At 39.1% G+C, this 15,797-nt stretch overlaps 1 protein-coding gene across 1 annotated transcript in view; it reads left to right on the top strand.

Annotated features, from left to right (window-relative positions):
• Positions 1–3,889: 3,889 nt before the first annotated feature.
• CACNG7 (calcium voltage-gated channel auxiliary subunit gamma 7) overlaps positions 3,890–15,797 on the top strand; it is a 29,941-nt gene continuing 18,033 nt past the window's right edge. The window contains exon 1 of the mRNA XM_053452477.1: positions 3,890–3,931. The gene's annotated coding sequence lies outside the window, so the exon portion shown is untranslated. The remainder of the gene's footprint in view (positions 3,932–15,797) is intronic.

The raw sequence follows: 15,797 nt of genomic DNA, 5'->3' as shown, positions 1-15,797 counted from the left end.
CATCTGGTTATTGCAGCCGGGTATTAGCCATTTGTATATAAACATACACAAACTTAGGGGAGTTAATTAAGATTTTAATTTAAATCTATGTATGTTAGAGTTTGCAAATGTTATTTAGCATCCCTTTTTAATATGATTATGCAAATCAATACATAAGGGGGTGTTCTGCCCCCCCTGAGTTTAGCTCCAGGGAGACTGCTTCCCCCATGGACCTGCCGCCCTAGACCTGGGCCAGGATAAGACGTCATATACTGGCACTAGGCATCAATGGCTGGCACACAGCTCTAGGGAGCGCACGCCTAACTTTGGGCAGATTAAAATAGCAGTTAAGGCAAAAACAGTTGAAAATATTGGCTGAAAAAAACTTTATTTTATTGTTTGCGGCAATATGTAATGCCGTTCTCCACTTTTATTTTATTTCAGCAGATCTCATAGATGGTGGAACCGTAATCTGTTATTTATGTCATTTGAATAATAAATGAAATGTTCATTTGCAGTATAGAAATAGCAGAAACTGCTATTATATTAGAATATTATGTGGACTTCGCTTTAGTATCTGCAGTACCCCAGGTAAATATAATACGCTGTCTGAAATGTTCAAAAGACAACGGTGAAATTTAACCAAAAAGTACAGAATGCCCTGAAATACACATCATTAATTTCTACTCCCTAAATTACTAGGGGCTGTCTCTTAGAAAAAAGGTTTTGGTTTTGGTTATATGAATTGGCCAAAGCATAATTAAGCTCACCCGCCACGTCAAGGCACACTCTCAATAGGGTGAGAACCTACTCTCACCTCCTACATAGTGGGCACACAAAGCAGTTTATACTGCTACCAAAACCTTATTAAAAAACCTCTCATTTATATTATGTTTATATGTTTGTTGCCAACTTTATTAGGGTGAGAAGCGCAGACAGTTTTTGTTTTTTGCATACACTGTACAGCCAATACACTGTATTTGTAGCATGCTCGCACCTGTTTGGTAGGCCTCATATTACACATTTGTATTATTTGAGCCTGAGACTAGCTTAGCGCACCGACAATTTTTCTTTTCACTATGTAATTAGTTCATGAGAAAGAACTTAATGCATGGGAAATGTTGATTTAATTTTGAACCCACATTTTACCCTTTGTTAATGTTTGTTAATTCAGCTCTGCAACTCTAATCTATTTCTCAACTCTTACACTGTCGTAACTACAGAGGGCCGGTGCCTCTAGGGGGCCCGGTGCGTTTCCTTCTCCCTGTCTCCTTGTACGGGTTCAAATTTTTTTAGAAAGGACCCTTCCAAACTGGACCGTAGTGATCCAAGTCAGAAGGGCCCTTTCTAAACTATTGTGAACCAGCACAGGAAGACAGGAGCACATCGAAGGTCACGTGACCTTGTGGTGAAACCGAGGCTGCCCGCACAGTGTGTGAAAGCAGCCAGAGAGAAAGCTGCAGGATCGGTGAGAGGTAAGCGGGGGCGGAAGAGAGGTTGTATGTATCGGTATATATTATATACAGTATATAGTGTATATATTTGTATATCAGCATGGATGTGTACTTGTGTGTGTGTGTGTGCATGGGTGTGTGTGCATGCATGTGTACTTGTGTGTATGTGTAAGCATGGATGCGTACATGTGTGTGTGTGTATGTGTGAGCATGGATGTGTACTTGTGTGTAAGCATGGATGTGTACGTGTGTGTGTGGGAGCATGGATGCATAAGTGGGGTGTGATGGAGTGTATGTTAGTGACTATGAGTAAATGTGTATAATTTGTGTGTTTACATATGTTGTATGCTGGAGGGAGATGAGGGGCAAAGAAGGCACATACCAGTTGTGTGGGGGCAATGATGGCACAGACTAGCTGTTGAAGTTGGGGGAAGGGGGATTTTTCACACCAGGGCCCCCCGTGGTTTCTAGTTACGCCCTTGACCCCTTTTTTCATGCTTTCGCTCTCTGTGTATGCTTGGTATAGCCACAATGTAACATCAGCTTTATTCTTGCTTTTTCTTCTCCAACTTGACTTCAGTTAAAAACCATCTGTTCATCTCACATTTGAGATCTTTCATCTTCTGCTTGCAACATTCACGACAATCAAGTTTCCCTTTCCGGCAGCCCCCTGCCTTTCTCGATCACCTTCAATTTAGTGCAGGACCCTCTTATTCTAGAGGCATTGCATGATTCTTTTATATTATTTACTTTCTAATTGAGCTGACCCTGACAATCTCAAAATATTAACCCTTTAATAGCACATTGTGGTTTCTATATACTTACCAAATAGGTTAAAGACTCTAGTAGCAATCCTCAAGGAAAGATACATTTGAGTTACCTGCATTCAAGCAAACAGATTAACCATAACATAGTGGTGCCAAAAGCACCAATTGGGTTGTATATGAACAAGTCCCCCCCCCAGACTATCTGCCCCTTCATCCTGAGACGAGGGCAAAGACTCTGAGACCACAGCTAATATTGATCCAAACTGTCATCAGTATTTTATTTATCCGTTCTTTTTCATGTATGTTATGTAGCTGGCAGTCGCACACTAACAGATCTTTTGCACGAGTGGCAGTAAAGGTGACCAGCACTGGCAGACTGGGCAAATGTCCAGTGGGTCATTGCCAGATGACCAGACCTGGCCTGGCCAGGATCACCACAGGTTATAACTGTAGAAAATAATCCACACCAATTCATTACATCTGATTGGGGTAATACGACTTCAAGTGACCCCGGCAGAGGCTACTGTAAGGTCGTAATAGTTAGCATTTATTTCCAGAACATTTATTTGCTTTGTGAAGCACTTGGTACAGGACATCCACTGCACCAACCTCAGCGAGCCACTACTAAAAGCGATCTGTTAGAATAGGAAAATTCCTGGTTGTTAGTGATATAAGCATTTTTTGTTTATATTACATACATGAAAACAACAAATAAAGGCCACGGGTATTCTTGATCCGATCTCCTGCCAGCATTTTATCGGTTTATTTTGCTGCATTTTATGTAGCCTTGACCCTAACAGCATGCATGCGGCTGATATTTATAAGCCAGTGGCTGGCTGTCCTCAGGCAGTGCTTTATTAGCGTAGTTTTTGCACTGCAGTTCTCATGGGTGGCAGGTATGACCAGGAAACCTTAATGCGGATGCAGATGATGGTGAAGGGGAAAACCAGCTGTCTCTTTAAGAGAGCTCCCTCTGACATCACACTGATGAAGAAAGAAGGGGAGGGGGAGTGGGAAATTGTGAATTCTTGGCCACTCAGAGGGTAGAGAGTCCTCCTGAAAAGCTGTGTAGAGGAAAGACAATGGGAACCTCAGGATAGACCAAGGAGTCTAACTGATCTTGCAAAAGCTGTGGATGATTCCCACATCACTGCAGCCATCCTTCTTTTTTCACAAGCTGCTAAACAAGAAGAGAGAATCTGAACACTTCTTCATATACTAGATAATGATGACACAGAGATGATATATTTTTATTACATCCCTTCTTCTTCCCTTTTTTGATTTGCATACAAAATGAGAAGCTCCCTCCCCCTGCTACAGACAGGTCCCCTTAAGTCTTATTCTGGCACCAGTGACTTTCCAGTACCTAGACTTTAACAAGCTGCAATATCCAGTGGCCATCCCCTCCCCCCCCCATCTTACATACAAATCCATACCTACTCCAATGTATGTATCTAGAAGATCACTCTGTTTCGAGTACAGCTAAATCTAGAAACAATGTCACAATATAACTAATATCTGGACAGAGATCAGAGACTTTAACGACAAGAGAAGATCCAAAAAGAAAACTCATCCAGGATTCTATGCAGAAAGCATAGGTGCTAGAAAACTATTTTTTTTTTCTAATAAGATTTTTTTAATCATTATTAATTTTTTTTCAATTATTTTCTCGAAGCAATAAGCATGCAGATGCTAAGAAGAGGCTACCGATCATAAACCAACAAGAAAAAGGTGAGCATTTGGCTTACAGATCTAGATGATGAGACCATACTGCATTCTGTTATTAATAATGTTTGGTTTCACTGCTTGGTCCTGAAGAAGAACATTTGCACTGTGTGTGCATCAGATGGGGTTAAACCCTTGATCCTGGCTCTTCAAGGTTTTAATCACAGTGCTGATCAGTTGATTTAAATTTCCTTTTTAATCCTGCTTTTTTTTGTTGTTGTTGTTGTTGTTGTTGCAGGCAGTAGCTTGCATTATTTTGGTTGATATTCTGCTTGCCTGCTGGCTCTATGTATCTGCATATTGTGAAGATTTCTGTGCTAGGGCGATGGGGATGTCTGGGCAACATTATAGGAATGTAAATGTGTGAGAGCTAATGCTGTGTGTGGAGCAGGGATTCAGTTTAGCCCAACAGAGATTTATTGTGGGATGGATTCATGTATAACATATAATTATCCACTAACTGGCATATAAATGTTTGCCTGCTTAGCTAAAAAGTACTTGTATAATTATCTCGCTCTATATAAATAAATCTGTGTATGTGAGTGTGCGTGTGCGGTGTGTATGTTTATAGTTTTTTTGTGCTATGTATATTATATATATGGATGTTTATATATTTATTATATACATGTTATATGCATAAATTATCATATATGGATAGTCAATTACGTATAGATGTTTAAAATTGGTTGTTTTATGTGTTACACAGGGTCATAGTAAAAACACTCTTATAGATGAGTATCGAAGTCATTTATTGCACATTTTAGCATGTCTCATGGTGGAAGGGTTGAGACATTCCCCTAAGAGAGTTCTTTTTAGGTAGAGGAGGAGTACATGTAAAAAGTGTGGGAACCATCAATAATTTATGGTGACCCATAATATTTTTTTTTTTGTACGTCAGTCATGGTTTGTTAATATAAAAGATTAAGACTAAGGTTGGTTATTGTGAAATATAAAAAGGGGAAAATAGAGGACATTGTAGACTTTATACGGAAGGTGGAAGAAGTGACGGCGAGAGGGAATGCAGCAATTAAGGAAAGGAAAAGCTGATTCAATTCCTCATTGGATTCAGTGAATTTGGACGTAAGGTATGGTACTGGTGAGATGCGATGTGCAGGTAGGGACATGATTCTTACTGCAGAGGATTAACTAGAAAAAATGTTGGTGTTGGGAGGCTTAGCTCTACATTGTGTGATGAATATTCCCGGACAGAGGATGCCCATGATCATTTCCATTGGTTATGATACTCCCCGGGACTGCATAAGAAAATAAGACCGCATCGCTGCATGGCCCTTCATGGCTCATAGCTCCCTAGTACAGCAGTTTGGGCTGAATCATATCTGCACACTGCATGGGCCCTGGACCCGTTTGCTAATTAACCCATTGAGTTTCCAAGGCAAGCACAAAATTCCATATCCATATGTTTTATCCAAAAATGTATGGATGACCCACATCGGCGGTGGAAATCCTACTTAGCATGTCGTGGGTGTGTTTGATGTTAATTAATATAATCAAACAGTTTTTTTCAAGTGAGTGTCACAAGTTCATTTATCCGATACCAGTATAAATATAATTGACAATGAATTGAAGTAAGCGGCTTATAGTGTGGCCAATGAATTATGGGACCCTGAGCCAGTTTTCCCGCTGATATGTCACATAAACAAGGGATTGCAACTGGAACAGGATCAATTTTATCTATATAAGAAGACCGTAGGTTCTTTAGGTCAGAGTTTAGTGGCTAACGATACTCATGCTACAAGTAGAGTGGTGCAAAGTATTGAAAATTGCTTGTGAGAAGGAGGAAAAATATGGTTTTTGCCTATTTCTACAGTAACTTCAGTTGAAGAAATGGCGTGCATGAAATTGGTCGAAAACCGCCAGTTACTCTCCACGTGGTGTTTTATATGTTGCATATATCATGACATCACAGGTGGTCATATGACGTGTAAGCAGAAACGCAGATGTGGGAACAAGGAGGGCATTTTTTTTTCTAGCGTTTAGAGAGAAAAAACAAACATAATAATGTATATTGTATAAATAATACATAATAACAAGAAAAATGTTTGATAACTACAACATTTTCATAGTCATTGAATATTATTCTGGTCATTCAACCTCATATGTAGTAGTATCACTATAAAGTAGTTATAATTGATTTATTTCATCTAGCTAAAACACTTAAGATGACCTTATCATAATGTGCACGTATATCTGAGGTCCCACTATGTCTGGAGAAACCTTTACCCTCCAAAGAAGCAATATAGAGAGGTAGAACCTATTAGATCGAGAAGAACCAAACTTCAAATGGAAACAAGGCAGTCGTTCACAGTGAAGACAGTAAAGTTTTGACTGTTTATGGAAATGGCAACCTAATGAACATTGGTTAAGAATAAATTGAATTACCTTTTTCAAAGGAACAGGATCTGCAAACAACTTAATTCTAAGCAGTTAAAGGAATTACTGCATGAAATGTTTTTTTGTTTGCCTACATGAACTTGTGTCTATTTCTTCAGCCATTGTGACTACTGTTTGGGTATGTATGTATAACACACAGGGCCGATCCTAGACCAGATGGCACACCAGGCAAGAATACTTTCCGGGTCTCCATTTATATTTTTTCACCACCACAAAATTTAGGCCAGATTATTGAGTAGTTTCTGGTTTCGTCTCCAAATTTTCAGTGTGACTATAACATTGCTAACCAGATATTTTTAACACATTAGTGTTTCAGCTGACCTGTGAGGAACTCTTCACTTAGCTTCCGGGTTAGCTCAAAGTCTACAAGCAGCAGTTAATCATGTTTGCCTCCTTTGCTGGTTCAGATCTGTTGCCTTAGTAGTTTCCATGGCTGATTTGGGGGCAGATTGCCAGTTATCACAACATATCCATCCTATTTGTCCATCCTGTAAGGTACTGGCAGTGGAGCAGCGAGACAAATACAATGAGCATACATGCTGTAAGTGAGGTCCCAGGTCATATACCCATGGGGACAACGTAGAAAGTTTTCATACAGCTAGACATTCAAACGCAAGTTTCTTTTGTGACCTACTTTGTTCAATCGAATTCCAGTGGGTCAAAACTTTACACACGCCAAGTTGACTGTGTCTTTAAACAATGTGGAAGATTCCAGAAATTGATGTAATTACTTGTTAGGATCTTCTGGCCAGTTGTCATAATTAGGAGTTGAGTGACACATATGGCTGTATTTAAGAGCCTGCTTATAAACCCATTAACTTTTTGCTCTTGATACCATGGGAAAATCCAAAACTGTGGATTTCAGAGAGTCTGGTCCTTCAGCTGCAGGTACCGAGATCAACAGTGCAAACAATTTGTATGCAAATATAAAAAGCATGGGGCTACACAGACACTGCATTGTTCAGGAAGGGGCACAAATTAAGTACCAGGGATGAACGTACTTTGGTTTGAGACTGAGCCCAAAGACTACAATAGAGCTTGTGAAAGGGTTGGAGGGATTAGGTACCAAAGTATCTACATCTACCATTAAGAGATTCCTATATCGCTATGGCCTGAAAAGCTGTTATGCCAGGAAGAAGCCCCTACTCCAAGACCAGCACAAAAAAAGCCAGAATGAAGTTTACAGGTAACCACTAGGACGAAAACCTGGTGTGTTCTCTTGTCAGAAAAATAAGAAAATTGAACTGTTGATCAACACCGTCCCAACTGTGAAGCATGGAGGTGGCAGCATCATGAGGTGGGGGTGTTTTGCTGAAAAAAGTAACAGGTGCACTTCAGAAAACTTCAGAGGGCATCATGAGGAAATATGATTATGTAGAAATAATGAAGCAACATCTCAAGAAATCAGCTAGAAAGTTAAAACTTGGTCGCAAACTGGGATCTTCAGCAGGACAATGATTCTAAGCATACCTCCAAAATTGTAATGGCTTATAGACAACAAAGTGAAAGTGTTGGGGTGGCCATCATGAAGCCCTGACCTGAATCAGATTGTACATTTGTGGACTGAGCTGAAAAAGCATGTTTGAGCAAAGAGGCCCACAAACCCAACTGTTCTGAAAGGAAGAAGGGGCAAACATTCCGGCTAAGCATTGTAATAAGCCTGTGTAAGCCGCAAGCTTTCACTGGAGCCATTTTTCTTTTGCAATTTAAACAATTGCAGATACATCTATAGAACTGATTTAGGTACTTCATTACTTCCAATTAGACAGCTGTTTTGTGTGGTCCAAATTTTAGATAAGCCAAAGTAGATTACATTGTTTTTATCCTTTGTGATAGCTGTCAGATATCTTGTGACGTTAGCCCTCTTTGTCGTAGTTGTTGCTTGTGTCCCAATTTTGATTGAGTCTCACTAATGGTGAATTCAACTCCCAAAACTGCATACCTGGTAACTTGGCACCAAGTATTTGTTTTGTTTGCCATAGAAGAGATTAATACGGGATATCCTAAGGCCGAAAAAAGGTGAGATGACGATTCTTTAATGATTCACATTTGCTTATGTGCCGGTGTAAATAATGCCTTTAAATCCTGGGAACTAAGGAATGCTAATTAGGACCAAATAATGGGGTAGTCTTTTTTTTAAAAGCCCTTTGGTATGCCATTATGTTCAAAGGCATTTACAGCATATGTAGCATTGGCCAAGTAGACCATTGCAACGTATAAGCCATCACACTTACAGTGACATTTAATGCAACATGGCGCATCATTCTATGAAAGCTCCAAGAGGCCATTTATTCAGTCATGTTTGCTTCGTCTATTTTCTCCTACCTAGCATATATATAAGTGTGGTGATTTTGTTCTGTTACAGCACAGTTTATCAATATATGGTATATAGGTGAATTTCTGATTTGAATGAATTTGTAAACTATGTAGTTTAACAAGTTCTTGTAATGATTGATTTATATATTTTTTTTAATAATTCAGTTTCATTTACTACACATGGCTTACAACCAACAATGTCCAACAATGTCAAGGACTGCAATCCTGCCAGAATTATAGTGTTTCTCTAATTACCATTTGTAGGAATTTGGAAATAGAGGACCTGGAAACCGAAATTCTCAGTTATCCAAACTGATGCAGAAAGATAAAAAAAATACCAAAAAGCCGACATACAATGGGTCTCACAAAGCATTCACATGTAGGATTTCTTCACAAGTTGTTCTTTATTGAGTGACTCAGCTAGGTGTTAAGGGGACTGTCCACAACATTCAAAAGAATTAGCGCCCCAATGACACAAACTTAATTTTGTACCTATAAAGGTGAGCTTGGAGAAGGGAAAGAACTTCAGGACAGGGACTTCATAAGTTAAGGCTAATGCTGCCACCTGAGAGACTCAGATCTCAGCTTTCTTGAGGTTTACATGAAATTTTATATTTCAAACAAATTACATTGATGAATTTAGTTATGTTAAAAATTGGTAAAAAAGGTTGGGATGCATCTCTGAACATTGTAAATCAAAGACATTGATACCTGAAGACAGGAATTATTGTGCATGTGAGTGTATCATGACTTAAGGCCGCATTCAACATATTAAGGGAAGCCCTGTGCATAATACGGTACTATACATTCTACATTCTCCTGAAGTTGATGGTTTAGGCAGCCATTTTGAGGATGAGATAGGGAGAACTTTAGTCACAAAATTCATCCAATATTTCAGCTGTGCCACTTTAGGACGTCCACCGACTGGCCCCCACTCACTTACCCACACTGGTAAGTCTAGGGGGCAGAGTGGCATATCAGGGAGGCAGAAGGGCATACAGGGGTTATAAGGCATTTCTGGGGGGGGGGCAGAGTGGCATATAGGAGGTATAAGGCATATCTTGGGGGCAGAGTGGCATAAAGGGGGTATAAGGCATATCTTGGGGGCAGAGTGGCATAAAGGGGGTATAAGGCATATCAGGGGGCAGAGTGGCGTAAAGAGGGGTATACCATATATCTTGGGGGGGCAGAGTGGCATATAGGGGGTATAAGGCATATCAGGGGGCAGAGTGGCGAATAGAGGGGTATACCATATATCTTGGGGGACAGAGTGGCATATAGGGGGTATTAGGCATATCTGGGGCAGATGTGCATAACTGTGGGACAGGTTGGCAAATAAAAGGAAATAAAAACAAAAAATGCATTTTTCTCAATCATAGTTTTTATTAAATATGAAAAGTAGTATTTACTAGTAAAACATTTTCTCCTATAGAGTAGTCTTATATTCAGGCTTTTTCTTTTATTTCCCCTAAATTAATATTCAAGCAAATACGGTATTTTTGAGAGCTATGATATGCTAGAGCTGTTTGGCCCCACAGAAGCATATATTTGTGGAAAGGAGATACCCTAAGAGGTCATTTCCCCACCAACCTTTTCTGATACCACCACTGGAAAATAATTCAATTATAACTCATGTTTCAGTTATACCCCACATGCATAGGCTTTCTATATTTTGGCAGAAATTAAAATAGCCAGAAGGCGCCCTTATCCACTATACTATACCATGATAGTTTGCATGCTTTTACATATTTGTTTGTACTGCTTTATCAGACAGATCAGAGAGCATAACTAGAGATCCCTTTAGGGTCTTTGTAGGCCCCAGGCTTCTCTCTTATAAAGTAAAGTGAACTACTTATGATTTTACGATATTACTTCAAATATCCCTTTACTTTGTATAGTTATTTGGTTCATTTAATCGCATAACATGTTGCAAGGCCAGTCTTAGACCTAATAGCTGCCCAGGCAAAAATACACTTTGGTGCCCCCCCCTATTTTTCCCCATTTTAAAAAGCATTTATTGTATGTTTCCAAAAAACGATTCTGATCTCTTAGAAAAGAGGGGTGTAAAGAAGGGCACAGTGATTTAGGTCCTAATAGGTCAAATCTGACACTAGTTAAATGTCCCAGTGGCTGGCACCACTTTAGACTTGTCTCCTTAGGAAGAATGTACATTTCCCGGTGCCCAATGATTCCCAAGTCTTCTGACACGGAATCATATTGCTAATTCTGGCCTTAAGGTGCTGATCACACAATGATCATGATGCAGGGCTGTATGATCAGCAGCAGGGGGTCAACGGAGACCCCAGCAAGGTCTCTGTTACACTGGGCAGTGCTACCTGCAGTGTCAACATTGACACTGTGGGATAGAGAATAACCAGAATTCCAATCAGATCCTGATGGGGTTAAATTAAACATCACGGACAAGTAGACACTTAAAAAGAACAGGGACATGCTATAAGCAGTTTTCGTTTAAACATTTTGCCATGGTGAGAATGCGCATGGACTATTTGTTTAGTTCTTGCTTAGGCTAATTAATTACTGCATAGTTTGCTGCTTACTAAAATATTATGGTTGGATCTCAGGGGGACTCTTTGAAACATGAAGTAGTAGTCTCCTAAGTAAATGCTGTGAATGCATCTTCTACACACACAAAATTGGAGCATTGTTTATGAATATGCAGGAAGAAGCTGTAGCCATATGGAAAGAAGTGTCATTGCTGTCCTCCGTCCGTACTCATGACTTGCTTTTTTTGCTTTCCTTCGTAACTGCTTTGACAGTATAGTGCCAGGGGTTCCTTCTTGCTTTGTTTTTGCCTTCAGTGGTTGGGGTTTAAGAAGAGACATATGGATAGAAAAATGCAACCTCTGATGTCAACCCTCCACAGCATTTCCACTTCTAATTCCATCGAGCTGACCATGCGCTGACTTCACAATGCCATCTGCATAATGTACATATTATCATATACGGTTGGATCAGGGTGCGAAATGGGATTCAGCCTAACAGGATCCCCTGCTTCAGCATACTACAGGGGGCACTATGGGTGCCCTCTATATTTTTTGTGCTTGGGTTGGATAAAGAGGTTGTAAGGAGCAGCTTAACAGCCACTCCACCATGCTTAGAGTAGACCAAGATAGGGAGCCACATGCTGTTTTTTTTTCTAGTTAATTACTCTTGTAATTAGATGTGGGGAGAGGGGCTTTTTATTAACAAAAGTAGTTAATTTCAATGTAACACCTGTCAGTATATTCAGTTGAAAATTATATGATTTCCAGCACTCATTCAGCTGAACTCTTATTAATGAATCTATGTGCTGCTTGCAGAAATGTAGGTGAAAGTAATCAAGTTAGGTCAATCGAGTTCCCTCTTTTGTTTGACTGGGATCTTACTTTTTAGTTTTAACTTTTTAAGATGTTAAGATTTGTTTTAAAATGTGTACTAAATAAATATCAACTTAAGAAAGAAAAGCCTAAGGAGTAGAAGGAAACAACAATGACCAGGTTACTGATGCCAAAATCTCTGAAGATTTTGCGTTTCGTAATACACGTGCACCCTGCTTCTTATTTCCATGGTGGAATTCAGTTTTCCATACTAAATCCAACTAGCTTTATCCAATTCCTCGCACGTAGTAATCTAAATGCTATAAAAAAGACATGAGGTAGGTATTGGAAAGAATTGTGATGAAACACTGCGTGACTAGGTTTTGGGTGTATTGCAGCTTCAAAATGTTCTCTGTATGTTCTCGGTGTAAAGGTGAAGGAGGTTTTTTTAGTCCAACAAGAACTGGAAACCAACAGTTTCCTTCAGTCTTGCTTACCTGCCAACAGTGCTGAAGTTTGGGTCCTGTCCCATGAAATTCAGGTCTGTGCCGACATGAAAATACTGCCTATGCACAGCGCACAGATGGCATTGCATTTTAACTGCCTACACACATGGCCTAAACACTAGTTATTGAGATCCAAACTACCCTGTATCTGTACTGGGTAACCTAGAGCTCAATGCTGCAGGGTCACTTAGCGTGCAGTGCCATGCCCCCCCTTAGGCCATGTTCCCTCATCCCTGGGATCAAGGAAGGAAATGTTACTCATAAGTGTGAGCATGGGCACGAAATGTATTAAGCTTTCTTCAGCTTGTTCTTGTAAGGGCAATACTTCTTTATTAAATATCTCAAGCAAAGCTTTGACCTTGGATGCACCTTACTCCAAACACCCTGCAGGATCCAAATAGGCTTCAGAATCCATTTTACCAGCTCCCCTGACCAGACTGTAAGCCATACTTGTTGGAGTTAGGCTCATGCCTTGCTGTGGGCAGCTAACCCACCTCTTCTCTCAGTTAAGACCACCTATTTTTTTAAGTTTCATCTTTACATCATTCTCAGAATTGTAAATATTTCTCATACCTTCAAAGGGCCAATGTTCAGTGATATCCTTTACCTACAGGCACCCAAACAAATCCCCAGTATTTTTTATTATTATTACATTAGCCCATATGTTGCTAGCAAAAACAGAATTGTATCATGTGCAATGCCTTGCAGCAAAAGCAGGAAAATATCTGTAGTTTTTAGTTGCTTATGAGCAAGAAATCACATCACTACTTGAAAGCATAGTTGGAGAATGCTTAGATCTATCATTTGTCACTACTATCTCCGAAAGTGTGCCTGAGGGACACGGGATCACACCAAGTGCTCGGTTTACATCAGAAAATTGCACAACGCATGCAAACTTAGCAAGAAATCTGCAGGAGTGCAAAGCTTGTAAAAAAAAAAATTGCATGCGTTCAATCCTTATATTTGCAAGGAAAGCACTATCTTCCATTTGGGAGGAAATAGTAGAAACCTATTTCTAATTTGCAAAACCACTTTTCCACTTTATATTGCCTGGATTATTTCCAATGACACATCGTGTTTAAGGATCATAAAGAAGAAATACAATTTGATGGGGTTGATTCTGTTCAATGCAGTGGAGGCTTTGAGGTCACAATGAAGAGTATTTATCTGTTTATTGATTGGTTTTATGTATCCGCCAACTGCTAAATTTTCACTTTGGTAATAATTGGTGCCTTAGGACACGAAGATTGTGGACTCAAAATGGTCTTGTATTGCAGACCACATAATGCTTTTATTTCAATATATTTTAAATCAAACTGCTTTATAGTAGATGTTTGATCAGTTGCATTCACGGTCCTTTCAAATAGTGGGGTTGAAAGCGAACATCAATGTTTCATGTGCAATATGTCGATGCATATGATAGCTGCATGGTCTCTGAAAAGTTTCATGATGTCCCCCTTACAAATGCATGGGGGAACCTCGCAGAGACCCCAATATTTATACACGCTTATATATGCTATGTATATACACTAGCGTCTTAGAGGGGATATTATAATGTTGGATCGATACATACAAGGCCAATATAAAGAGATCTCCGGTGAACTGTTCATTAACCGAAATGTACACGGAACAAGAGGTCATCCTGTGAGACTGGACGAGCAAATGTAGACAACAAAGGAAGGGATTATTTAAAGTAAGGACAATAAAGGGTATGAGATTCACTGCCTAGTGAGATGGTTCTATGAAATACAAATGGATGCCCTCAAAAAGGGTCTGGATATATTTTTTTTTAGAAAAGCAGAACATACCGGGCGATAAAAGATAGAATAAACAATAGTATTTGAGAGCTTCTTGATCCAAGAAGCGATGAGGTACAAATTTGGGTACTAGAAGTGAAGTAATCATCAGGAGTTTTAACTACTTTGTTCCTAAACCGAACTTTGTAATTAGTTATATTTAGAAATGTACCTGTATGTTGTCCACCTCATCATTACATAGACAACCTTCTCAACATGGCTTGTGTGATCTGTTGACCATGAGCCACTCGTCTATTCAATCATTTGAACTCAGCTGCCAACTTGATCGAAGTTCCACTGACTCAACTCAAGTGTCCTTATATCAGTTTTACCTTATTTAGTTTGTAAATGTTCTAGAAATTGTGCACCTACAAGGTGTAATTATTTAGGTGTAATTTATTTTTCACACATACGTTGTCCTATCCAGTTGGATATTAAGATAAATCATTATTTGAAAGATTAAATTTCCCCCTATTATCTCTGTGCCGGCCGGTTTGATAGCGGAGAGATAAAAAAAATATTTATGGTCGGTGACTAAGCTGTGAACTCACAGGCGGCCATATTTGACAGGACCTAGAACCTGTAACGTTCAAGAAAGTAAAACTTAAAAGATGTACCTTTGCTACTGAGTTGGCTACCAAAATCCACTTATAAAGTGTAATACTTACATGTAGTGGGTCCTATCATCCACATGTTTATGGATTATAGATCCACTTTAAGTAGGAGTGGCTAATTCTAGTTCATCTAAGAGGATAACACGCCACACATGCACCCATGAATATGCCACCCCTTCCTAATAAATTGAAAGCATCATTTCAATAAACAAAGTCATTCCACTGATACGACTCATTCAAAACTATTAATATCCATTTACTCACTAATGCTCAAGTTTTTTGCAAGGCTACATGAAGTAGCTCTCATCATTTGCTTGTTCATTCACCGCTTCAGAGCTCTTGAGATTTTTGCGGCAAACTTATGTTTTGTAATCAGACTCCTTTTCAAGCTGAATTATGGTTGTTATCAGTGTCTTTGTCTGTACACAGCATCAATACCACTAATAGTCTAATATGGTATCTTTTGTAGGAAAGTTTTTATCTAGCTCTTACATGTTTATTTTTCCATTATATCGATTACTTTAAACACATTTCCCTTCTTTCCTGAAAAAAATTATATAAAAAAAAAATAAAAATAAATAAATAAATAAATATATATATATATATATATATATATATATATATAATTATAGTAATGGGCACTAAGGAAGAGTGGATTAGGGTATTCCATCAACTATACATTTTGTGTATGCGCATGACAGGTAAAGATTAGGCTAGGAGAAGATCTTCAGATGAGTGGAGGGACCAGTTAGGTGGTTAGAAGAAAATGAATATATACACATACGAGAAACAACTTAAGAAATGAAAAAATTGTGTTTTAAATAGAATCTACAAGTGTACATACAGCTAGCACTGGTAACAGGATTAATCATGGATTGTAAGGGGGCAAGATGGGAATTGAGACTCTGTAG

Source organism: Spea bombifrons, chromosome 12, assembly GCF_027358695.1.
Source record: "Spea bombifrons isolate aSpeBom1 chromosome 12, aSpeBom1.2.pri, whole genome shotgun sequence".
Taxonomy (NCBI): Eukaryota; Metazoa; Chordata; class Amphibia; order Anura; family Pelobatidae; genus Spea; species Spea bombifrons.
The sequence above is the reverse complement of the archived record's forward strand: the minus strand, read 5'-3'. Positions and strand labels throughout refer to the sequence as shown.